General features: G+C 37.7%; 1 long non-coding RNA gene across 1 annotated transcript in view; it reads right to left on the minus strand.

The window, feature by feature from the left end:
- Positions 1–25,576, minus strand: part of LOC119618537 (uncharacterized) — a 36,083-nt gene extending 10,507 nt beyond the window's left edge. The window contains exons 1-2 of the long non-coding RNA XR_005234880.2: positions 25,107–25,576; positions 7,557–7,820 (exon numbers count right to left, since the gene is read on the minus strand). This is a non-coding gene — a long non-coding RNA (uncharacterized lncRNA). The remainder of the gene's footprint in view (positions 1–7,556; positions 7,821–25,106) is intronic.
- Positions 25,577–25,911: the final 335 nt, after the last annotated feature.

Consider the following 25,911-nt stretch of genomic DNA (forward strand, 5'->3'; position numbering starts at 1 on the left):
TTGAGACTGTCCTAAAATAAAACAGAAGCAAAATTACAGATAAAAAGATCTCAGAGTGCTAAATCATGTGAAAAAGAAATCAAAACAAACAAGAAACAAGGAAATAAAAGAAGACTGTACAGTAAAATTAAAGACTTCAGTAAAGGAGAAAATTTTATCCAATTCCAGGGGAAATAAAGACCTGATCTATAGAGGAAGAGGAAACCAGGTAGAAACCAACATTGTGTATGAAGTACTACATGCAAGAGGATAGTGGAGAAATATTTCCAAAGTGCTAAAAAAAAAAAAAGTACATGTATATTAACTCTAAATGAAAAAGCCAAATAATCAGTCTGAGGCATAAAAAGTCCCAAAAGTTTTAATACAAAAATACCATTTTTGCAAACATTTTTATAAAAAAAATTACAAGTAGACTATTAAATTCAGGAGAATTATAGAAGATCTTGCTAACAAAGTTAATTAATTACCTTAATAAAAGTTATTGTCTTAATGATCTCTCACAAAATAAAAAAAAAGTGAGAAAAGAGAAAAAATGTATAGGAATTAAGATTAAAACTCAATATGATACTATGAGAGGATGAAGGAGAAGAGGACAAATAAGAAAATGGGCTAAAGTGTTGTTCTCGATCATGGAAGACATGCACATTGAAAGTCTTAAAAATTGATAAGAAAAGGGCGAAACAATATAAAATTTTTAATAAATGTTCTCTATCAGAAATAATTCAATATAATTTTTCTAAACTGTACAATAAAATTTACTCCATTAATTGGAGGCAGGAAGGAAGATGAAAAAGGAAATAACCATGACAAACAGATCTGCAAAATAAAGTTACAGAAATAAGTAAAAATATAATCATGATACATTAAATGTTCATGGTTTAAATTTACTCTTCAAGACTCAGAGATTCTTAAATTGTACTTTTTAATGCCAAAATCCACTAATTTGTTATCTTTAAGAAAAAATTTAAAAACAAAGGATATGGTGCACACAAAAAAATAGAAACATATATATGAGGATAATATGTACTACAGATGTCTGAGATAGCAATTTTTATAACATATTAATATAATTTTAAGTACAGTCAGAAAAACAGTAAAATAACATAGGTAATGGAACAATAGATCAAAAAAGAAACAATATTCATAAACATACATGCACCTAAGGAAATAGACACAGAATTAATAAAACAACAGTATAAGAATATCAGAGAGAAATAAATGTGGCAATAACTTATAGGGTGAGATTTTTACATGTTCCTCTAACAGATCAAGTAGATTTTTAAAATAAGTGAAAGTATTTTTAAAAATTACAAAAATATGATTAACAGGCACTATCTAATAGATACATACAGACCACTGTACCCAACAAAGAATATACATTTTTAAAGGACATATAAAACAGTGACAAATATTAACATGTAAGAGATGACAGAGTTCTATTAAATAATAAAAAAAGGGAAAGGGAATATAAAGTGTGGGAGTTGCAATTTCAAAAAGAATAAAAAGTTTTGGGTTTCAATTTTTTAAAGAGCTTCAGTGAAGTCTTCGTTTATAAATTGACATTTGAATAAAGACTTGAAGGGGAGGGAGTGACCCATGTGAATGTCTCGGGGAAGAATATTGCAGGCAGAGATAACATACACTGCTTTATATTTAGCTGATATTTACAATTGTGCCTTATTGTGTATGGGGTGAGGGAGTTGATATGGTTAGGCTTTGTGTCCTGACCCATATCTCATCTTGAATTGTAATCCCTATAATACCCATAGGTCAAAGGAGAGACTTATTGAAGGTAATTGAAAGTGGGGGCAGTTTCCTTCATGCCGTTCTCATGATGGTGAGTTCTTCACGAGATCTAATGGTTTTATAAGGAGCTCTTTCCACTTCCCTCCACAGCTCTTTCCTGCCACCTGTGAGGAAGGTGCCTTGCTTCCCCTTCGCTTTCCACCACGATTTTAAGTTTCCTGAGACCTCCCCAGCCATGCTGAAACTGTGAGTCAATTAAACCTCTTTCCTTTATAAATTACCCAGTCATAGGCAGTTCTTTAGAGCGGTATGAAAACAGACTAATATAGGAGTGAAATGGGAACCCACTCCCTGCCCTACAGGTGGGAGCCTGAACTGGTGTGGCCAATTTCGAGGGCAAATCTTGGTAGTACTAAGTGAAATTGCGTGTGTATGTGGCCAGGGATGTAGGAATCCTACTCTTGGGTATCTACTCCAGAGAAAGCCATGCACAAGTCTATCGAGGGATGTGCATGACAAATTTATTCATAAGATATGTATGGTAATAAGGAAGTAGATCAATCTAAATGTCTATTACCAAAAGTTGGGTAAATTATAAAGAAGAGGGTGATCAATACAAAGCAGAATTATATACAGTAGACAAAAACTACATGCACTTAGAGGAATAAGGTTAAATGTTAAAAACACAGTATTTATTGAATAAATTAATAGGGTAAGTAACAAATGTATAATTTTATTTGTGAAAATTAAAAATGTATGTTTACATAAAACAACAAAATATGTGTTAAGCTTGACTGTATATCTAAGAAACATCAATATGCTAGTCTGGATGTTTTGAGGAACAAAGGGAAAAAGAGGAGGGAGAGAAAACGATTAGAAGATAAAATGCAAAGTAAAATAAAACAAGTATGAGGCCTTGAAAGAATCAAGATAATTACCATGAAATAGAGTAAGATTGACTCAATTATATGCTTCATCTAAGGTTGAAAACAAAAACAAAAACAATGCAAACAACAAAACAGTTGAATATAAAATTATGCAAATAGTATATAAAGATGAAAAATAAAAAGTTCAGACTGAAAACTAGAGACATATATGTGTGTGTGTGTGTGAGTGTGTGTGAGTGTACACACGCACACTCACACACATTTCCAGTTGGTGGGATATAGATGTTTTATGCTGTTTTTAGAACTTTATTTATTTTGTATATTACCACACCGAAGCTCCTTTCTTATAATCAGAGACAAGGAAAAAAGAAAAGAAAAAGTGCCTAAAGGCATCTATATTTTATTTTGATATTTTCCTTTTTAATGTCATAACATATGAAAATGTAAAGTAAATTAAAAAGATATCAAGCAAAGAAAAAGTCTGAAAGAAAAGGCAAAGGCCTAACTTATGCATACCTCCTGATTATAAGACCAAATACACAGGCAAGCTTGACTGCCTCTCAAAGCTAGTTTTTGCTGCATTTTTAACTGTTTCTATAGCACATATCAAATTCAACATTTTACCCAAGCTCATTAGTTGAAAGACTAAATATGGAGCCTTTGGTTCTCTCCTAAAAGGGTCTCATTACTATGACTAACGTTTAAAAAGAGTATCATTACTAAGCCTGCAAAAATGGTCATGCCAATAATGAGATGGAAAAATCCAGACATGTGGTGCTTTCTAAAGAAATAATGATTTTTTAAAAGGGTAATTCCCTGATGTCAAGGCTTGGCCATTTTTAACTTCCACAAGCTATTTAAAAGATCAGACTTTTGATGCTAAATCAAGAAATCCAGTTTAGACCCTTGCAATTTTGCTGCCTTGGGTCACTAAAACATAGGCCGTAGCTATCCTGGAATTCCAAGAAATTCACAAGTATAGAACACTTGGTCCTAAGAGATGTTGGCAGACCTTTGTAAAATAAGGATGAAAGCAGCTTCATCCCAATACCTCTTACGGTATCCTTTGGTAGAGACAAAGTCCACCAGGACTGTTCTGGGCTGAAAACTCTAAAAATTATTTCAAACTGATGGTATTTCTTTTTTCTTAATAATACACATATCACATTTTATGCTCCTTTATAAAGATTTACAATTTTCTCATCTTTCTGTAGAAATTTAATTCATCTTCTCTTTCCCCTCCTTCCTGTCCTCCTCCTCCTCTTTTTTCACCTTGTTCTTCTTCCTTCTCTTCATCTCCCTCATCCTTCTCCTCCTTTTCCTGCCCCTCCTCCCTTTTCTTCATCTTATTTTTATGTCTTCTTACTTGTTTTTATTACTTTCTTCTTCTTCAGAAAACTAGCTTCTAACTGACTCAAATACATTTCAGGAAGTAGTGCTGGTTATCAACAAAAGAGTTATTATGATGTCACCAGTTTCATTATTTTAACAGACATATATTGAATATCAACCATGGCCAGTAACTAGGCATACCATTTTCATAGACATGGCTACATCCTCTGATGCATTCTGTCCCCAAGATCCTAATTTTATAAATGGAAAAACCAGTGTACATTGTGTATTTCACATAGGGTAGATTCTATGTTAAATTCTTTACTTAAATCATTTTACAAAATATTAAGAATACCCTATGTATTATATCTAATTAGACCATGATACAAATGAAAGAATTGCACTTCAAGAATATACTACATTTCACAGGTCAGTGAAGAAAAAGAGTTAGAAAAAGATATATATATATATCTCAACTGAATCCAGAATTGTCTCATGCCAAAACAAGTACTCTTTCTACTACTAATTTCATTGCCCCCAAGAGATTGAAGGGAGATAATTTAAGTGGCAGAACTAAGTTTAAGACCCACTTATATCAGTATAATTCACTTTCTACTTTAATGCATTGATACTTTTATATAATCTTATTTCAGCTTAACATGGAATTATATATTATTTTTGACATCCAGACTTTGAAATTTTTTCTATTTGTTTCTTCAGCTGGGCAATGTAAAAAAAAAAATTGTTGTCAACATTAATATGAACTCATTATAAACTGATGACTGGCAATTTTTGTCCCAGTGGCAATATGCAGGACAAAAACTCAGTTCAATTCAAGAAACATTTATTGGTTGGGTGCAGTGGTTCACACCTGTAATTCAAGCATTTTGGGAAGCCAAGGCAGAAGGATTGCTTGAGCCCAGAACTTCAAAATGAGGTTGGGTAACTTGCCCAGACCCTGTGAGCTGTGTTCATGTAACTGAACTCCAGCCTGGGTGACAGAGAGAGACCCTGTCTTAAAAAAAGATTATGGAGCATCTATTACGTGAAAGGCACTGTGAGTCTTTCAGGATACAAAGAAAAAATAAAACTATCTCTGATCTCAAAAAACAAACAAAAAAACACACTAAAACAGATAATCACAATTAAATGTACCCATGCCAAGTTAAGGTTAAGCCCTGGGAGCTTTGCCAGCATAGCAGAGGGGAGCCTAAATGTGCAAGGTGAGAGTGAAGAGATGGCAAGGGAGATTCTCTTGAGAAGACAGTTGATGATGAATGTCAATAACAAGAAAAAGTCAACTGGATGGATAAAAGAACAGAAGGCTTTCAGAGGAAGTACTGTGAGCAGAGGCCTAGGGGCAAGAAACACGTGGAGAATTTAGAGGATGGTGATTAGATTAGTTCATCTTAAGCTTAGAGGTCTTGTTGAAGACTAGTGTGAAATGATAAGTGGAGGTTTTCCCTGAAAGGCCCTTTAAGTGAGACTGAGAGACCTGGGATGAATTATCTGGACTGAGGATGGGGTCGTTGTGAATTGGGATTGCTATTAAGAGCCATAGATCAGCAGTATTCTCCTTCCTCTATTGTACTTAAGAGAAATCTGCATCCTAGAGAGAGAAAGTGAGTTTCTCCAACTCACATCTAGTCAATTGCCAGAGCCATTTATTCAGTCATTCAATAAACATAATGGTAATTGAGTGCTGATGATGATAAGGATACTGCAAGACCCACAGTGTTCTACCTTCATAGATTTACCTACCACTGAGCATTTAAAAATAACTACCATGTATTGAGCTTTTACAATGTACCAGAAATAGTGATGAGCTGTTTAAGTAAATTATCGTAATTTTAATAGAATTAATTTTAATATAATTATCTTAAAACATAATAGAATTTTTTAATAGACTTATCTTAATTTTAATATGAAAATTATCTCACATTACCTACTTCCCACTAGATTCTAAACTTGTAAGAACAGGCAACCTGTCTTGTCTCGTTTCATTGATGTATTTTCAGAGCCTAGAACCTTCCTGGCATGTAGTAAAAGCTCAATAAATATTTCCATTAAAAAGTCCTCTTTATTAATTGGCCACTTTTATTAAACCCATTTTTTCATTAAGATTATATAATCCTTCTGACTCTCAGGCCAGAGTTCTTGGCTCTGAGCAAATCTTTCCTCTCCTCAGTACCCATCCCATCTCTTTTCACTCTCTGGGAAGCCAGATAAACAACCACAAATATAATCTCATTTTCAAAGAGCTTGATCTTTCCTCCCAAGGCCCTGACATAATCCCCCACATGTGCAGGAAGGCAAATGTGTTTCCCAGAAGCCTCTTCTAAGCAGGAGGCAATAGTCCCATGGTATGGCTTGCAGGTGGTACCCATTCTAACATCAGGGAGACAACTTGGAGGGAAGGTTTCCGCTTGGGACAGGATGGTAGAGCCCTGTAGGGGAAGATTCCCAGGGAACTGTGGAAAAAACCCTACAGATGAATCTGAGGGTGGTTACAAGGGCCCACCTCCAGAGGCTGTGGACCTGATGTAGGGACTGAGATGTCATCAACCCCACCAGAGTGAATGCTGTGTGACTGTAACTTTGTGCACATACTACTCTTTAAGCCCTCTATAAGATTCATCTGTGACCCACAGCTGCTTGCAGAATTCCAGCCCACAATTGGTACCACTTGACCTCCCCAACTCCACCCCTCACTGCATCCTACATACCCCCAGCCCACCCTGACAATCCTCTCCACCAATCATTTGACTTTTCTTTGAATACTATGTTTAAAATACTAAACATGCATTTGGAATCTAGGTAGTTACATGATCTCAAAGTCGGAAAGAAGCTAAAAGGTCGCTGAGCCCAAATGTCCCATTTAATGCAGAAAAAAGCCCTTCGAAGTGGATTAAATCCTGGATGGTTAAAATGATGTGAACAAATCAATGTTTATTAAGGAAATATTTAGTTCTTTTTTTTTTTTCTGATACATGGAATAAGCACACCTCAGAGCCAAGATGGAAAAAGAGGGAATCTTTGGTAAACAAAGATTGACTGAAACAGTAAAGTTTTTTTTATTTAACTGTGCATTAAACTGGTGGTTGAGTGAAAAATTTACAAAGCAATGCAGAAGACTTCATAAGTAAATGGAATACTTTATATAAATAAAATTATAATGTTCCTTGACCTCTTTCGACACACACACAAAAACCCATGGAAGTTCACTAAAGTGACTAAAATACACAGGACTAAAGACAATTAGAAATTATTGAATTATCAATAGAATACATTAGATTTTTAATTTTTGTCAAGCTGTTAGATGTAAAGTGGTCTGTCACTGTTGTTATCTTTGTTTCTGTTTTGGATTGTTCATTTTTACTTTTCTCTTATTATTGGTGAGGTAAAGCATATTTTTATATTTTTAGGCCATTGTAAGCCATTATGTTTTCTATTCTGTCAATTGGCTATATATAATCTTGGCTTATTGAAATTTACATTTTTATTGATTTTAAAGTTCTTTATATATTATGGATACCAATCTTTTATCTATCTATGAAACACTTCATAATAAAAGATTTTTAAAAGACTTACCTGTAACAAGTCCATTAAAGTATTTATTTTGCCCGAGACGTATTAGTTGTTACTATTTTTCACGTCATTGAAGAAGATGATGAGCCATAAGCAGCAAGTTCATTACATAGGTCACATCCCTGCAATCTAGATTCAGGAGTCTGCATATACCCACTTTTTTCACTGAAGGAAGAGCCCCAGTCGCTAGTTGGAGAGATCGCCTTCATCTTATCATTGTATTTCTTTGAGGAGTGCAGGTTGCTTGTGAATCCGCTAGCACTGAGCCTTTGGGAAGAGAAGTAGGAGAAATAAAACCAGAGATTAATTAAATTCAGCATATCTTTGTTTTTTGTCTGTTTTTTTTTAATATAATTTTGTTTTATTTTTTGTTGAAGTACAATCAATAAATATTGCTCAGTATATATTTAAGGTGCACAATGTGATAATTTGATAAATGTGTACATTGTGAAATGATTATCAACATCAAGCTAATTTATACATCTGTCACCTTCTTTCATGTGTGCATGTGGTGAGGACACATAAGATCTACTGCCTTAGCACATTTCAAGTATACAATACAGCCTTGTTAACTACAATCACCAACATTATTATGCTATGTTTGAGATCCCCAGAAGTTATTCATCTTATAGCTGGAAGTGTGTACATTTTGAACATCTCCCTATTTCTCCCACCTCCTACTCTCTGGCAATCACCTTTCTACTCTCTGCTTCTGTGACTCTGACATTTTTACATTCCACATGTAAGTGAGACCATGCAGAATTTGTCCTTCCATATCTGGTTTATTTCACTTAGCCTAATATTCTTCACGTTCATCCCTGTTGTCACAAGGCAGGGTTTCCTTCTTTTTTCTGGCCGAATATACTTCATTGTGTATATATGCCACACTTCTTTTATCTATTCATCCATTGACAGACACTTTGGGTGTTTCCATATCTTGGCTATTGTGAATATTACTGCAATTAATGTGGGTGTGCAGATACTTCTTTGGCATCTTAATTGCATTTCCCTTGCAATGGAATTAATAGCCATAGTGGGATTTATGGAGCATTTTTTAGTGGTTCTACTATTCATTTTTTGAGGAACCTCCAAACTGTTCACCTTAATGGCCATGCCAATTACACTCTTACTAATAGCGTAAGGGTTCCCTTTTCTCCATAGCCCCACCAACACTTGCTATCTCTTGTCTTTTCGATAATAGCCATCCTAACAGGCATAAGGTAATATCCCAGTGTGATTTTTATTTGCAGTTCCCTGATGATTAGTGCTGTTGGGCACTTTTTAACATACCCGTTGGTCACTCATATGTCTGTCTGTGAGAAATATCTATGCAAATCTTTTGCCTATTTTTAGGCTTGTATGTTGTTATTTTGTTTTGTTTTCTTAGAGTTTTGCTAAGTTGTATGAATTTTTAATACATTTTTGATATTAATTCCTTATCAAATGTATAGTTTGCAAATACTTTCTCCCATTCTGTGGGTTGTCTTTTCATTTTGTTGATTGTTTTCTTTGCTGTGCAGAAACATTTTAGTTTAATATAGTCCCATTTGTTTGTTTTTGGTGTCTGTGATTTTTGTGTCATATTTTTAAAAATCATTGCCAAGACCAAAGAGATTTTTCCCTACATCAAAGAGCTTTTCCCTTATGTCTTTGTGTACACATTTTACAATTTCGGATCTTACATTCTTTAATTCATTTCTAGCTAAGTTTTGCCTGTGATATAAGAGTTCAGCTCTATTCTTTCACTTGTGGATATCCAGTTTCCCAACACTATTTATTTAAAGACTTTCATCACTGTGTATTCTTGGAGTTTTTGTCAAAGATATGACCTTGTAGGCATGGGTTTGTTTCTGGGTCCTGTATTCTGTACCATTGGTTCATATGTCTATTGTTTTAATGCCAATGCCATATTTTTGAAATTACTATAGGTTTGTAATATAGTTTGAAATCACGACGTATGATTCCTCCGGCTTTGTTCTTGCTCAAGATTGTTTGGGCTATTCAGGGTCTTTAGTGGTTTCAGGTAAAGTTTAGGACTGTTTTATCTATTTTCATGAAAAAATACCATTGAAATTTTGATATGGATTGCATTGAATCTGTAGCTTGCTTTGGGTAGTATGGATATTTTAACAATATTACTTATTCCAGTCCATGCACATAAAACATCTTTCCATTTAGTTGTATCTTTTTCAACTTCTTTAATCAATATCTTACAGTTTTCACTGAACAGGTCTTTCATTTCCTTGGTTAAAATTTTTCTTAAGTATTTTAGTTTATTTCTGATGTTATTGGTAAATGAGAATATTTTCTTAATTTTTTAAAAAATAGTTTAATAGTATATATAAATGCAACTGATTTTTGTCAGCATCTCTTAATGAGGACACTGAAGAAGGGACAGAAGAACTGATATATAAGCAATAACTGCAATAGGAACACAAATTTTCTAGACAAACTGAGATTTATAATTTGCAAAGCACTTCATATTATTAGATCTTATCTCATTGGATCTTCCTAGAAATAGCCTTAGTATTTTCTCTGTTTCACTGAGAGAGAAATCAAGGTTTGAAGGAGTGTCTAACTAAGTTCATACAGCTAACAATTAGCAAGGCAGGGGTTCAAAATTATTATCTTCTAGTCCTAGATCCTTTTGTCTGTTATTTGAGGGCAGATATATTTTGATGAATTGGCATATAAGCTGCCTGTGCTAGAGCTTCAGTTCACTAACAGAACCACAAAATATATTTTATAATGTAAATTGCTTGTGCTGTTAAAAGTGCATTTACTTTCCCAATTTTTAAAAAGTGAAAGGATGAGCGCAAAAGCCAGTAAATTAAAAAGTAAAATTCTCCGCAAGCTAACCTGACACACAAGAGTCCAGATGTTCATCAACTTCTATTAAAGGCCATTTACACAAGAATTTCCTTGCTCCACACAAGCAACCACGTGAATTATCATTGCAATAATAATAATAATAATAATAATAAGACTTGCTTTATTCATTCTTCACTAACCAGCCCTGGTACAGAAGCCAAATAGAACGTTTTACTTCCCTCAAATACACATTTTGACATATGCATTTTTATTTTCTTAAGAGTTGTCATTGTTATGTTCTCACAAACTGTCACCAAATGACTGGCTCTGTGAGGCTTTTATTGATCTTGGGGGTCCACTCATAATGCTGCCCTTCAGAACCTGAATAAACTCAGATGCTCAGCCGCAGTTTCCAGAATCCATTTCTCTCAAGTCCCATGGTCCCCAGTAAATATCTTTGTTTTTAATGTCCCCTTTTCATTTTATTTTTGCTCATTGAAATACCATTTGGTTCAAATGAAAACTTAAAGCCTTTTTCCAATACTGTCCCTTCTCTTTTGCATGTGCAAATGTCACTCTGTAACTCATTGCCATTAGCACACTATACCAGCTGCTTGGGAAGGCCTTACCTGCCCTATGAGCCTACAAGCTCCTTGAGGGAAGGGACTGATAGGTCAGAGACAGCCTTTTGTAAGTCTGGACTATGTTCATGTTAATGCTCTTGCTCTTTGTTAAGGGCCAGATTCACAGATATGCTGCAGAGGATGTGCTGTGTTTTCCTGCACGTGTGGTGGGGGATGCAGCTTCCGTTGAGGCTCTGAGTAGCAAGCGATGACCATAAAGGCATTTTACCACACCCTTCTCATCACCTCAGCAATCAGAAACACTGATCCCAAAGGAAAGACAATCTTAGAGTACTCAGGGTAAAGAGACAGAGTGCTCACTCATTCAACAAATATCTACTGGGCATCTTCCATGTGCCAGACACTGTCTCAGGGGCTGGGGATAGGAGGCTGGAGGAGGGCCTGAGACTCACAGTGCTTATAATAAGATGATAGGTATAGACAATACATCAAATAAATAAGTGAAACGAGTCACATGTTTAATGGGAGAAATTGTATGCAAAAAAATTAAATAAGATGATGATAGTTAACATTAATTTGATTGCACATTTCAAGATTGCTAGAAGAGAATAAGTTGAATGTTTCTAGCATAATGAAAAGCTAAATATTTAAGATGTTGGATATCCTAATTACCCTGATTAGGATTGTATGAAGGTATGAAATTATTACATGTACTCCCAAAATATGTACATCAAATATGTATCAATATAAATAAATAATAAAGCAGGAAAATGAGACAAGGTTTCAGTGGGAATATTATATAGGGTGGTCAGAAAGGGCTTTCTTGAGAAGATGTCTTTGGAGCAATGACCTGAAGAGGTGACGAAGTGACCCAGGCACATATTTATGGTACCTTACCTCTAGTCAGAGGAATAGTGAGTGCAGAGGCCCAAGGAAAGAGCAAGCATAGCATGTTGGAAGAGGGACAAAGAGTCTAAGATAGTTGGTGTGGAGACAGAAAAGAAAAGGTTGTTGACATCATGGGGAGGCAGATTGGAGAGGCATTTGTAGGCCGTTTTAAGGACAAGCTTCCAGTCTGAGCAAGTTGCAAAATTTAAGAGCGTTTTAAGCTAAGGAGAGCTGTTATCTGATTTATGTTCTAAAAAAGCTGCTTAGTTTTCTGCCTTGAAACTAGGGGAATGGGATAGCAGCAAAGACATTATTAGTTAGGAGGCTCCTGCACTAATCTAGCAAAATACAATGGCATCTTGCTATGGAAGGGGGATAAGTGGATGAATTCTGTATTCATTAATGGATTGGAGATGATGGGGGATGTTGAACAAAAGAGGTCAAAGGTTACTCTAGCAACTGCAGGTTAGAACAGGCACTTCAGGAGGTAGGGAAAACTACTAGAGAGCAAGTTTCTTTATTTGCTGTATGTGTGGAAGACAAAAGGTTGGGTTCTAGTCATGTTAAGTTTGGGATGCTGATTAGACGTACGCAAAGAAATACTGATCAGGCAGTTCATTTAATAAACAAATCTGAAAGTCCAAGAAACAGGTCTGAGCTAAAAAATAAAACGTTTTATATTTATCTGAAATAAGAATGCTTTTTCACCCAAAAATATTAACCCTAGATAAGAAAGTGTCCAAAGACGAAGACCTGGGCATTTCAATATTAAGAATTCCAAAGGAGACTAAAGTGTGAGCAGAAAGAACAAGAAAAACAAGGAGAGTTTGATGTTCTAGAAATAAGCGAACATAATATTTTACGGGAAAGCCATTATAAAGTGACTATAGCTTCTCAAGAAAACATAGTTGGTTGCTTGGTCCTTTAAGGCTGCTGCATCTCAAAACAGCCTGACAAAGGTAGGATAGAAAAATGGAAAAAGAAATGTATCCATCAATGTCCTTCTCTGTTCCTGTTTTCCATTGACAAAAGTCTTCCTGGTGAGTGGATTCCTGGTTTGACTCTACCAAGTATCATCCAGGTAAATGTGAAAAGGGTTCTACCACCCAGCCTGTGTATGCGGCCAGAGGCTCCATGGATCCCATCAAGGCTGGAGCTTCTGGGGCTCTAACTGCGGTGGGCCTGATCGAGGCCATTACCAAAACTAGTCCCTCACCCAGGAAAAGGTGAAAGCTGGGCTTTGTAACCATCAGGATAGTTTGAACCACCTGTGGTGCTATTCTGGCTAGCAAACAAGGCAAGTGGATGAGCTTCAGGAAGCACTTAACACCAAGTAGTTATGGAATGTGCTTAAACTTGGTCAGTTTCCTCTGTGAAGGGAGAAGTCATTCGTTGCATTGCTGTTTTCTTTCTCAGTTCCACCAAAACAAACTCTTATTTGTCTTGCTTGCTTAGTCGTATATCATCTCTCTCACAAAGCCTTTCAAAACAATTTCAGCCTTTCTTCCTCTTTTCTGTCTCAGTGCCTGAACCGGTCAATCAAGGATTTTATTTTGAATTTAAAAATTCTGGGAATCCAGGTTTGATTCTACCACCTATCAGTCAAGTGAATCTGAGTAGACCATTCTTCCTTTCTTTACATCATGTCAATTTAGTACTTTGTGTAAGCTAGAGGAAATTATATTTGCTTGCAGTATCACCTAAGAAGATCATTAGATTACCACATGTGATAATACTTTTATAAACCATAACATTGTGTACATCATCATCATCATCATCATAATTCTATCTTTGTTTCCTGTGAATGAGACCTTGAGGCCAAGAATGACGCATCTTCTTTTATCTGTCCCCCAAATTTCTAGTGCAATGATAAGCCACTCAATGACAACTATTGGCCCAAACAAACTTGGAAAGGAAAAAAAAATACAAATCCTTTGCTTCAAATTCTTTGTGGAACTTGGTTAGCCATAAATAAATAAATAAGTACATGTAAATAAATTACAAATCCAACTGTGTGCCTTGCCCTGAACTCTGTGTTTGACGTTAAAAACCAAGCCTCCCTCTTTTAAAATTGAAATATGAAACATTATGTTTGATTTTTTTTTCCCTTTTAGATACAGAGCTGTGGTTGCAGAAATAATTTAATATACTGCACTGCATTTTTCCCGCAAGTGTGCCAATTCTGATTATATGTTTCCAGATGCCCTTGTTTGTTGTGGTTCTTTCACTAGTACCTGGCCAAGGAGCTGAACGGCTTATCTCTGTAGGTAGCTCTGGCCAGCAACACTCAGTCAATAGGTGCTCTACGTACAAAGAGCACCCGCAGGATCATTCACCCTGAGGTCAGCATTCTAGAGTCCTCTGGACTCCCAAGCTCAGCACCTGTACTTTATGTTTAAGAGCCAAGAAATTGAGGAAGAAGTTGAACTGGCCAAGATAGTCCAGCAGGCAACAAGCCTAAAACAGATTTAATAAAAGATCTCATTCCTTTCCACCATGTTTTTGTGAGATATTTCATGGGAATTGCCACTTGGGATGTGCATGCAGTCAGCCTGGAGCATGGCCAACCACAAGCTTAAGGCTTTCAAAGGCTAACTCCTGGTCTATAGGCAGAAAACCTCAAGGAGTGGAGACTGCTTCCAAAATGCTCCAGCCCATGAGCTTTTTGCAACAGTGTGAGAGTGGGCACTAAAAAGTATATTGTTTGAGTACAGAGATTTAAATTCTAATTGAAATGCAGCAATTTATTCACTATTTCCTTGGACAAGTCCATTTTTCTCTGCAGGCCTCAGTATTCCCATCTCTAAAATGAGAGGCCTCGGGTATCTAAGGCATTTTTCAGTTACACTCTTTTGTAATATGCTCCATGGAGGCAAACAGCTGTGTTATATGGCAAAAAACAGCGTTCAATCTTGAGCCACACATCCTGGGTTCCTGTTGGCTGTAGTTTTTACTACCTTCTGGCTACATGATTTTATCCAAGTTTTCCCCTCCTTGAGCTTCAGTTTCTCCAAATATAAAACAAAGAAAGAACTGAGCAAACACGCCAATCTCCATTTTTATATTCTGGCATCCTAGTTCACTGTACTCCTTTGTTTTGCATCAGACAGCAAGGCTGTATCCTATACCCCAACAGCTGCCACATCTAGAGAAAAAGATACCTGTGAAAACTTCCAAGGGGCAATCAGAGATGCTCTCTTTAAACCCTCTCACCTCGGAAAGGCTCGAAGTTTGAACTTCTCTCCCATAATCCCTTTGCTCAGGAGAAAAGATTAAGGCACAGTCCTAGCTATAAGGATGCAGGAAAATGAGCTGCCTTGAGGTGAATCAAAATCTTCACCTTCTACTTTTGGTTTTGCACTTACCTGTGTGTATTGGGGAGTGGCGGTAGGGTTAAGACTCAACGTTTACTTTCTGAGTTTTCCAATTATTAACTGTTGTCAGCTTTACACATGCATTTAGTGTCCCAATTACATCTTGGGTTCCAGCCCAAACACAGTCGCTCTGGTTGCTCCCATTGCCTAGAAAACCTATCTGTCTTCTCTTGCCCATTGCTCTTCAATAGCAGATAATCATGATCATACTATTACTGCTAATAATAATAACAATAATAAAACAACTATCACTTACTAAGTCATTCTTATGTGCATTATAGTACAGTGTGATTTACATACATATCGCATCTCTCCTAAAGTTGGACTCCAAGTAAAGATTTTTTGGTACCTCTCACCTTGCCTAGGACAAGAAGAATGATAGGCACTCAAGAAATGATAGATTCAATTATCTCATTTAATCATCACATTGGATTGGAGGAAAATATGTCAAGAGATGCTCAGAATCTTCTCAAGGTCACACAGCTAATGTAAATGTCAGAACTAAGATTCAAACAGAAGTCTGCAAGATCATAAATTTCATCAGGATCTGTATTGCAACAAAGTACTTGCATAAACTTCAAGTTTTTTTTTAAATCTCTCAGGGAAGAAGGCATCAGGTTGTAATGAGAGCTGGACAAACTGGGAATAGCTAGTAAAAGCAACCTGGACATCGAAGTTTCTACATGTGTATTTTGGTAGAGAAGTTGGAGGGAGCAGTGTACATGGTAGCAGAAGAATTGCTGGTCAAATACCCTTTTCTCTTCCACTTGAAAGGCCTCTCTCTTTTAAGTACATATTGATTAGAGTCCAAATATCTCAATTCTATTCTTAGCCCAGCACCTTAATTACAATGGATTCTCAGTTAAGCCTGATGGTTCAGTTCCCCACCATCCTCCACCCCAAACCCCTTTTAACACAGAGATCAGAATAATGCCTCAGAATGGCTTTCTTTTTTAAAGAAATGATGATCTATGAGAAAAATATATTAACAACATTATATTCATGGTAAATATTTTAACCTTAATGACCCAGAGTCATTTTTCTTGGCAGACAAAATTTCAATGCCTAACTTAAAAAATAGAGTTGTATAATATTTATGGTTAAATAATAATATTGATAACAACAACAACAATAATCAATTTTAAGCACTTGCTATGTAGCAGGCACTATGCTAAAATAATTATATGCATTATTTCATTAAATACAATCAACATCCTATAAAGTAATTACTATTATTATTTTTACTTTGTAAAACTTGGCCTTAGAGAAGTGAATAAATTTACCCACAGCAGCTAGTGAGTGAAAGAATTTGCAGTCTTTCTGGCCCCGGAGTCTGAGTTCTTAATTATTGACATAAACTGATTATCCTAGTGAGAAACAGGATGATACTTCAAGAGCTGTAAGATATAGATTTGGGAATCAGAGGGGTTAACTCCCAAGGGAAACAGACATAATGTGAGTAGAATAAGAAAATGCACATGCGAGTGCCTTTGCTTTTTTAAAGGATTAGAAAAATTTAAGCAATTGCTCTGTATGTCATATAATTTTACATCAGGGACAAGGAGACCTTCATGACCACCAGCAGCCGACCTTAATGCCTCTTTCACTTGAATATCACTTTATAGTTATCCGGCAAAGCTTATTCCACAGTACAGTTGCATAGTTTCTTGTGAAGTAGCTTAGTCAAACTTGGACACTGTAGTGCAGAATGCTTAAGTGTTTGGCTTCAGATCACAAAGTTAATACATGGAAGTGCCAGGTGTCAAATCTTTGCCATTCTGTTCCAGTTACAGGATTCTTTCTTACAGATAAAAAAGAGTTTGATGAATTTTAAGCATCTTGACAAAAAGTTCAGTTATTTGGTAGCTTTGTCAAAATGGTTTTTAGAGACACTGGGGAAAAATCAGAGAGAGCAAAAATGTGTTTTGGATAATTCATCAGAAATATTATAACAAGATTTAGGTCTTTCAGAAGGAACTACACACTATTAAATGCACCAAATCATGACCAGCAAATATGCAGGTTTTCTGGCTTTCAAGAGCTGAAATTAGGTAGCTTCTCCTGAACATGGGGAAAAGGATCCAGAATTTTCCTTCTTCACAAATACTCAGGAATGAAATCACAGAAGATTTGGAGGTCAAGGACTTCAATTAAAATCTTGCACAGTTTTCTCTACAAGATTGTGAGATCCATCACAAGATCCTTTTGTGATATTAAGGCTGAGTTATGAGTATGAATTTAAGCAATGGGAACCACCCTGTGTGTGTACATCTATGAAAATGTTCAATCCAAATGGAATCCAGATCACAGGGGAGGAATATATCTGAGAGGCAGCATTGTTACTTATACCACAAATCATTTTTTTTCTTTCCATTTTATAAATTCCACTCCAGGATGAAACATTCAAGCTGTGGAAACATACAAGATCAGTTTCTCTTAGTGGCTATCATGGACATACTGAAGCAAGATGAGGACTGGCCTTGAGCTATCTTGTGGAAGCTCGTTTGGGGTGTCAATTCCAGGCTTGTGTTTGAAACTTAGAATTTGGGGATGTCAGTTATAGGCTTCTATGTAACTTAGATTTTTTGTGTGTGTATGTTTTTTATTCTATCCTGGTGATGTTTTCCAGACTGAATGCACTATTGTGGTTTCTATAGAAAAAGAGGAAAACTGGAATAATAATACTCCATGGTGTTTGTAGTTTCCTGTTCCATGTGTGGAGTTAGAAAGTGAAGAGGCATGAACGTTAACATAGTGTGGGCTACTCCAGCAGAGCAGGGGCTTGGGGAAGGTCTTAGGAATGGCTTTGGGAGGGTAGGCCCTGAACTGTGTGTTGGTGAAGAGGTTAGGATAGTCAAAGCACCACACTTTGATTACTTTCTCTACTTATCTCAAGGTCTGACTCCCTGCTATTCCTACAATATGACAGGCATCCTCCTGCCTCAGGATCCTTGCACCAACTGTGATCTCTACTCAGAATACTCTTCTTCAAAGCTGACTCCCATAACACCTACAATGCTTGTTCAAATCCCATTTTTTTCAGTGAGGCTCACTCTGATGACCCTATTTCAAACTGCAACTTGCATCCTCCCTAAATCCTTGTTTTCCCCATACTTACTACTTTCTAACAAACTTGTGTATTTATTTAAATTTGTTTTTAGTTTCCTTTTAGAAGGTATGCTCTGAAAAAGAGAGGATTTCCATCTACTTTGTTCACTGATAAATCCCAAGCACACAGAATAGGGCTAGCATAGGATATAGGCCCTCAGATATTTTTTAAATAAGTGGTAAATATTTTTCATATTGTTTCCTTTAATTACTTTTTTATCACATTATGATGTAAAGCCTATCCATATACTTCCTTTCAAAGTTATTTCTTTCTGCTGGGTGTGATGGTTCATGTCTGTAATCCTAGCAATTTGGGAGGCTGAGGTGGGCCTATTACTTGGAGATCAGGAGTTCAAGACCAGTCTGCTAACATAGCAAAACTCTGTCTCTACAGAAAAATACAAAAAATTAGCCAGGCCTGGTGGCACACGCCTGTAATTCCAGCTACTCTGGTGGCTGAGACAGGAGAATTACTTGAACCCAGAAGGCGGAGGTTACAGTGAGACAAGATCATGCCACTGCACTTCAGCCTGGACTACAGAGTGAGACCCTGTCTCAAAATAAAATAAAATAAAATAAAGGTTTTTTTCCAAAAGATACCAATTTAGTAAACATGCTCAAGGGATACAACTGTACCTACGTCCAAGTCATTTTAGTTTTACAAATACATAATTAGTCAAATCAAAAAAGGCGTGTCTGACAGATGAATGAATGTTAAGTCAATGCTAAATAACCTTTAAGGGGAAAGGGTGAGGAGGCAGAGGTGCTTGTATGTATCATCTTCCAGGAGCCAGGCATTGGCAAACACCACTATTACAAATAAAAGCCTGAGATTCTGAAAACTTAAGTGACTTATGGAGGTTACACAGCTAATAAAAAGAAGCGGTATGATTTAGATTCATTATTCCTGACTCCAAATCCTATGATTTACTGCAACATAGTGTACTATCTTCAAACTGTAAATTCTTCAGAAATGGTTATTGTAGAAATTTACATGTTGGATGCAGTGATGTGCCATGCAGATACCTCCTTGCAGATACCTGGGAAAAGGGACTCCTTTTTCCAGATGTTGGGATTGCTGTTCACTCTCAGCTCTCCAGCTACCAACTGCCCTCTACTGCAGGGAGCCTCCTCATCCTAGGTCACACCCCTTCCCAGGGCCAGCCCATATCTAGTATTCTTCAATGTGGGGTACAAAAACATGGCCCTCTTGCCTCACGTGGAACAACTCCGAAGGCCATCCCAGCTCCAGCACTTCTGGTGGGACTCATGGAAGCCTCTGTTGTGACTTCACGGGACCCAACTCCTCCCTTTGCCCAGCCCTAGTGCCTTCACACTCCCAAAGGTGTATCTCCCAAAAGCACCCCTTGATGAACTTCTAACACACAAATCTCAGCCTTGGAGTCTGTTTACAGGGAGTCTGATCAATGTCAATATATTAGGTGGTATTGTTGCATTCAGAGATTAGTGAACTCAACAGTACTAGGAGCATATTCTTTAGATAAGGTCCCAGACCATGTGCAGTGTTGGGAACTCCTAGTTTCACAAAATTTGAGGCACTCTCTCCTAACTTCCAGAAGCACTTTGGCAAAAACAAATATGATACACAATTTCACCCTTTTGAGATCACCTGTTAATTTGACTACCTTGGTAGTACATCACCAATTTGACAGTTGTATTTGTCCATTCTCACATTGTGATAAAGAAATACCTGAGACTGGGTAATTTATAAAGCAAAGAGGTTTAATTGGCTCAAGATTCTGCAGACTGCACAGGAAGCTTAGCAGCTTCTGCTTTAGGGGAGGCCTCAGGAAGCTTCCAATCATGCCAGCAGGCAAAGAGGGAGCAGGCATCTTACATGGCAGAAGCAGGGGCATGAAAGTGAAGGGAGAGATGCACACTTTTAAACAACCAGAACTCACGAGAACTCACTCATTACCATGAGAACAGCACCAAGGGAGTGGTGCTAACCCATTCATAAGAAATCTACTCCCAAGATCCAATCACCTCCCATCAGGTCCCACCTCCAACACTGGGGATTACAATTCAACAGGAGACTTGGTAGGGGCAAGAGGAGAGGTGGACACAGATCTAAACCACATCAGCAGTCATCACAGCCAGCAGGTAACTTACTCTGAAAGCTCCTACATTCAATAAATAAGATCAACTGTGAGCTGGGAATTATGCTGCATTACAAGAAAGTCAAAGGTGCATAAACCTAGTTCTATCCTCAAGTAGCTCTTAGTTTAGAAAATGATACTCTAACTTTTGTTCACCAGAACCACCCAACAAGTTTGTTAAAAATTCTCATGCTTTGTCTTGGAATCAGAACTAATAATGATTTCTGCAGGGTTCTAATATTAATATTGTGACACAAGTGATTCATGAACCACTTGTGGAGAAATTCAAATCCCAAAGATGACATAAAACATACATTGCTAAGTCTAACCATACTAAACACCAGATACTGTGCTAGAATCTGTGAAGAATTTTAAAGAGCACATGGAATGTAGTCCATATCCATGGACTATAGTCCAAAGTACATAAAGACATATAATCTACTAGGAGTGATAATATTCCAATAAATCTATGTATGTTTAATTCTAAAAATTACATATTAGGTAACATGCTAGCCTCCAAGGCAGCACAAAGGTGAAAATACATGGTTCTCCTCCTCAAAAAGTTCCATTAGCACTAGATAAGTGTAATTAATTTCTGCCTTCACTCATTTACCTATTTGTTGCATCAGTTAATTCATTTATTTATGCATTCAATAAATATTTACAAAATAGCTGCTAAGTGAAATGTGCTATCATCATGGCAGGAAAATACGTGGTAAGTACCTACAGAAAAGTACTAATATCACCAATATCATAGTATGGGAGGGTTGACACCTTAGCTTGCATACATTTTTCAATATCTAAGTCTTGGATAATTCAAATGCTGCCTATGGCAATGAAATGCAGTCATCTTAAGGTAGTAATCACTGTTAATATATGTGTAATTGGATAACCCTAATTCACTTTAGCTTAAAAAATCTGTGGGCGGGAATTGGTGGTAAGAGTTTTCTTTGGTTTGGCTGATTCAAATGAACCATTTTTGAATTTGGAGAATTTCGTAATCACTAGCCTGACTGGCCCGCACTAGCAGTTTTCTGGATTTCTAGGAAAATCTCTGGTATGTGTCATAGTGAAGAAGTATTCCAACAAAGAAAGGGGATAAATGAAGAATCATAATCATTTAGAAAGAATTCACTGAGAAATAGAGATCTGCGTGGTGTAACTGAGAATTGCACAATGCGGTTGCAGGGCATGCGGGATGCATGACAGGTGGGGCTGCCTGCTCTTCCCCCTCGCCCTCCTGAGGCATCAGGGTGAATCAATCTGAGATCTCATTTCTATAGAGCACAGTTGGATCACAAACTGAAAACATACCACAGACGTCCACTACCAGTTAATTAGAATTGGCATAAAATATTGTTATCTAGTTTCCATTCCTACTGCTGCTTTTTGGATTTAAGAGTGTGGAGACTGGCCGGGCACGGTGGCTCACATCTGTAGTCCCAGCACTTTGGGAGGCTGAGGTGGGTGGATCACTTGAGGTCAGGAATTCAAGACCAGCCTGACCACAGTGGTGAAACCCCGTCTCTACTAAACACAAAAAGTTAGCCGGGCCTGGTGGCGAGCACCTGTATTCCCAGCTACTTGGGAGGCTGAGGCAGGAAAATCACTTGAACCCGGGAGACGGAGGTTCCAGTGAGCCGAGATCATGCTATTGCACTCCAGCCTAGGCAACAAGAGTAAAATTATGTCTTAAAAAAAAAAAAAGGTGTAGAGATTTTGAATTTAGGTTCAGTTCTACGAACCGGATATTTCCAGATATTTTCAACTGACTTAGTTTCTCTTGATATTAGCTCATTTGTCTTTCTGGTAGATTACCTATCTAACTAATGCCTGTGTGTATTTATGAAGATTGGGGCAGAAAATAGGTGACTCAGCATTGAGAAAAGAAAGTGGGCAAAGGCCAACCTGCTCATGAATAACAGGGCTTTGTTTGACATGGTCCCTGACTTCCTCACTTCTGTGCCTTCTCTCCACTGGATGCACCGGACCACCTTCAATCTACCTTTTGGATATTTTGAACTCCTATCATTTTCCTGAACTTCTATTATTTTTCTTTTACTTTATCACTTATATGCTATAATAAATGCTATTTTCTTTGTCTGAATAAACACCTCTTTCTTCACCCCTTGCCAAATTCAGGACTACTTATCGCTTGACTACGCAATGTATTGAAATTCATTCTTTAGCTTTCATGGCCCGTCCTCTGACGTTCTTGTTAGTGGCATCCATCTGGGTCATACCACACATACCACATCCTTCCACCACTCCCTGTAGTACCCTTATCTCGGCAAGAGCCTTTGACTGTATCTCTTTTGTAATACACATTTTATGTAACAAAATTACGTGTTAGATTTCATAAAGCAGAGAATAATTTAAAAGAAACTCATAAAAAACAGTGAAGGTTTGGTTATACATTTATCCCATTACCATTTACTAAGTCACTTCTCTATGCCGTGAAATGGAAAAATTAAGAAAATAGCACTGCCTTTCCCGTCAAAGTGTTCACAGCCTAGTAGTAGAGACAGACTCAAAATATTTGACTTTAAAATAATGAGGAATTGGGTACTAATCATTTGTTCATATTAATGGAGTACCTGCGGACTTCATCGTTTCAGGCTGCTATGACAAAATATTAATAGCTTAAACTGGATAATTAATAATCGACAGATTTTGTTGCTTGTATTTCTGGAGGCTGGGAAGTCCAAGGTCAAGGCACTAACAGATTCAGTGTCTGGTGAGGGCCTGTTCCTCAGATGGCACTTTCTGATCCTCACATGGTGGAAGGGGCAAGATACCTTTCTTCAACTTTTTTTATAAGGGCACTAATCCCATTCATGAGGGCAGAGCCCTAAGGACTTAATAACTTCCCAAAAGGCCTCCCCTCTTAATGTTATTATATCATGTTGGGTACTAGGTTCCAACATACGAATTTTGCAGTGTGAGGGAGGGGTGCACAAACATTCAGACCATAGCAACTGCTATTTGCCAGGCACTGTTCTAGGCAGTGGGGTGTACAGGTAAGCAAAGCCAAGCCTCACACTCAGTGAGCTTCCATTACAGAGCTTTCAGTGGGAAATCTGAAAAGCCATGAAGTTTACAGGAGGAAAAGCCTTATTCTGCCTAGGGTGGGAGTTTAGATCTGGCTTTTATGAGGAGATGACATGTTCACTGGGCCCAGTGGAGCAAATGCAGTACTAACTTTTAAGGGTGAAGGAATGCTCACTTAACTATGGAGCATCTAATGCATGATGAGTGTGGTTGTAGGAGCAGAGTTCCTGGCATGAAGTAGGTACTTGATAAATGTATCATATTTGGATAAATAACCCAAATCCAAAAATGAGTACTCATTTGAGAGTCCCTTCCCTCAAGGATCATGCAGTCCAGTGGAGAAGTTCATTCACTCTCATTCACTCATAACAATATGGCAAATGAAAGGAGAAGCCAAGAGTGGACAGAATGGAAACTCTAAAACATACGTTCCTCTCCTATCACCATCCTCCCAAACATCCGCTAGTCCCTCTGTTTCCTCCTCTGAAAGCTTATATTCTTCTTGGGAGTTCTGAGTTCTCTGGTGTTTCTGTTTCTTTTGCTGGGTGCTTCACCTTGGCTTCCTCCCAAATGCCTCCAGCAAATGTTTATTTTTATAAATGTTGTATACACAGGGCAGAAGATGGAGAAAGGGGTGAGCCAGAGTCATTTACGAAAGCACTTTGGCACTTTGCTCTGGAAATCATTTCCGCAGGAGGCTACCCTGGACAGAGTGCACTTACTCTCAGACCTCCCATCCCCACTTCCAAGCAGAAGTCAATGCAATTTTTATTTACAGTCAGAAGCTCCATGAAATTCTGAGCCAAAAGGCTTCTTTCCTGAAAAGCTGGTAGTGGCCTCCAACATTCAGCTATCACCTTTAACAGGAACTCTATGCTGTTTGCACCAAACAAATAACCACGCACCTGGGTCAGAAGCAGAATTAAGGACCTAATTTGTCTCCATCCGTGGATATTTAATTGACACCTACTTGTGCAAATCCTATCACAGCCACTGAGAACACAAGACATAGGATCCTAAAAGAGCAGGAAGAGGCTGTCTTTTATTGATGACATATCATATATTTTCATGATTTACATACCTAAAAAAGATATTATCATCCCGCTTTACAGATTGGGGAAAGGAGGAAAGAAGGAAGGGGAGGGAAGGGAAGGGAAGGGGAGAGGAGTGGAGGGGAGGGGTGGGGAGGGAAGGGAAGGGAAGGGAAGGGAAAGGAAGGGAAGGGAGGGGAAGGGAAGGGAAGGGAAGGGAAGGGAAAGGAGTAGGGGAGGGAGAAATGGAAGGAGGGAGGAAAGGAGGGAGGGAGGAACAGAGGGAGGGAGGATTTGAAGTTCTGTAACTTGTATAAAACCCACAGCTCATGAATAAGTTTTCTACTCTTTTTCTCTTCATCACTCTTAAATCACACTTTCACCTCCACCTCTCCACCAAAATTGTTGTTATCAAGGTTATTATATATAAACCTAATTATTATAATAATGACTGACACCCACATTGCTAAACACAAAAGTCAAACATTAATTCTCATCTTGGTTCACTGATTAGCAACATATAATACAGTTGACTGCCTCCTTGTCCTTGAAACTCTTTCTTCACTTGGCATCTGAGACATCTTACGTGATCTCTTGGTTTTCCTGGTGCTTCACTGCCAGCACTTGCTCAGTCTCTTTAGCTAGCTTCTGCTTGTCAACATCATCTTCTGCTATTGAAGTATCTCAGAACTCAGCCCTTGGACACATTGTTTGTTTTATATACATTCACTTTCTTGGTGACCTCCTTCCGTCTCATGCTTCAAATCCCACCCGCATACCAATAGCTCTAATTTCCTCTATTCTGTACCACTTCTCTAAACTTCAGCTTGATATATACAACCGCATACTTGCTGTCTCTCCTTGGGTGTCTCAAACTTATCAGTTTCAAAATTAAATTCCCATTTTTCCCCACCAAACCTACTCCTCTGATAGACTCCCCAGTCTCAGTTCATGGCAACTTCATCTTTCCTGTTGCTCAGAACAAAAAGCCTCTTTTGGTTACACCCCACACCCAATCTGATGGCATACTGGTTTGTGTTACCCCCAAAATACATCCTGGATGCAGCAATTTCTCACCATCTGCCCTGTGACCAGCCTGCTGCAACTCTCAGTCTTCTCTTATCCAGATTACTTCTTGGAGGCTCTTCCTTTGTATTTGCCCCATACAGCCTGGTCTTAACTCAGTCACCAGTGTGATCCTAATAAACCTGTTAGACTTGTGGTTCCTGAACTCACAGCTCTCCAAAGGTCTCTCGTTGTATTCAGAGTAAAATCCAAAGACCTTAAAACAACTGAAAGGACCATACTCCCTGTTCCCTCCCTGAACTCATCACTTATACCCCACCCCCATCCCAGCCACTCTGCTCTGGCCACACTAGCCTGCCTGCTGT

Source organism: Chlorocebus sabaeus, chromosome 12 (assembly GCF_047675955.1).
Source record: "Chlorocebus sabaeus isolate Y175 chromosome 12, mChlSab1.0.hap1, whole genome shotgun sequence".
Lineage (NCBI taxonomy): Eukaryota > Metazoa > Chordata > Mammalia > Primates > Cercopithecidae > Chlorocebus > Chlorocebus sabaeus.